Here is a 1,255-nt window from a genome sequence, read left to right on the forward strand (position 1 = left end):
CTATGCACTCATCTTGGTTTCTCCCTTTCAGTTTTAAATAGAATTTATAGTCTTCTCGGTACTCAGGAATTGAGACTAGCAACACACAGATACTATTATATCAAAAAAGAGCCACCACCAAGATGCACAGTTTCTCAGATAATGTTTACATTTGTCTTCAGGCTGATTTCTGACAAGCTTACATTGTTAATTTTTACATATTTCTTGAACTTGAGAATTAAAATCAGAGAAAAATACTTAAAAATTCCCAAACTGACCTATATCAGTGATATGATTTGAGGTAAAACTAGAACTTACAAGTGAGGCAGGTTTGGCGCAGTGGATAGAGCATTGGCCTGCGGATTGAAGGGTCCTGGGTTTGATTCCGGTCAAGGGCACATGCCCAGGTTGCAGGCTTGATCCCCAGTAGGGGCATGCAGGAGTCAGCCTATCAATGATTCTCTCTCATCATTGATGTTTCTATCTCTCTGTCTCCCTCCCTTCCTCTCTGAAATCAATAAAAATATTTTTTTAAAGTGAGATAGGTAGAGATGGAATGTTGCTTCACTTGTGTTTAAAAGGGCTTAAAGCTTTCCAACTTGATTATTTCTCCAACTGGATCATTTTATAACCTACTTCATTTTTTCCCCAGCTTCAAGCATTAATCAAAAAGTTTCCATCACAGCTGAACCCAAATAACAACCCCAAAAGAATAATCCTGAGAAGTATTCATCTTGTTCCTCACATATAATTGATTATATGACCACACATTTACTTTATCTAATTTTACTAATTTAAAGTCATTCAAGTCAGTTAATTTTTATGCTTGGAGGCTATTCAAAAGTGATTACACATAACCCTTTTTTGTGCCCTGGAATACATCCCTACTGTTTAAAAACATTCACAAGGGACAGTTTTGCAGCTAAGTACATAAGGTTCCTTCACCAGTTCCCCAGGCTTTCTAATCTTTTACCCCAAAAGCATAAAAATGAACATGATGAATTTGTTCCCTATTCCTTCCATTAATTGTTAATTGATGCTTATTAAATTATGGCTATCTTGAAGTCTCCTTAGGGAATCTGAAATACGCAAAGTAATTCTGTAGTTACCTGTAAAAAGGATTAAAGTCAAGACCATGATTACCATGTACTGAAAGTACAAAATGGTGCTTGTAATGTTTGTGATTTGAAGTTTGGTAGAGAAGTAATAAATGCATACATAAAAAAATAAACAGATCTAAAACCGCCGGTGAAAAGAGGCTCTCTGCTACCAATGA

Source organism: Myotis davidii, unplaced genomic scaffold (assembly GCF_000327345.1).
Source record: "Myotis davidii unplaced genomic scaffold, ASM32734v1 scaffold1643, whole genome shotgun sequence".
Classification (NCBI taxonomy): domain Eukaryota; kingdom Metazoa; phylum Chordata; class Mammalia; order Chiroptera; family Vespertilionidae; genus Myotis; species Myotis davidii.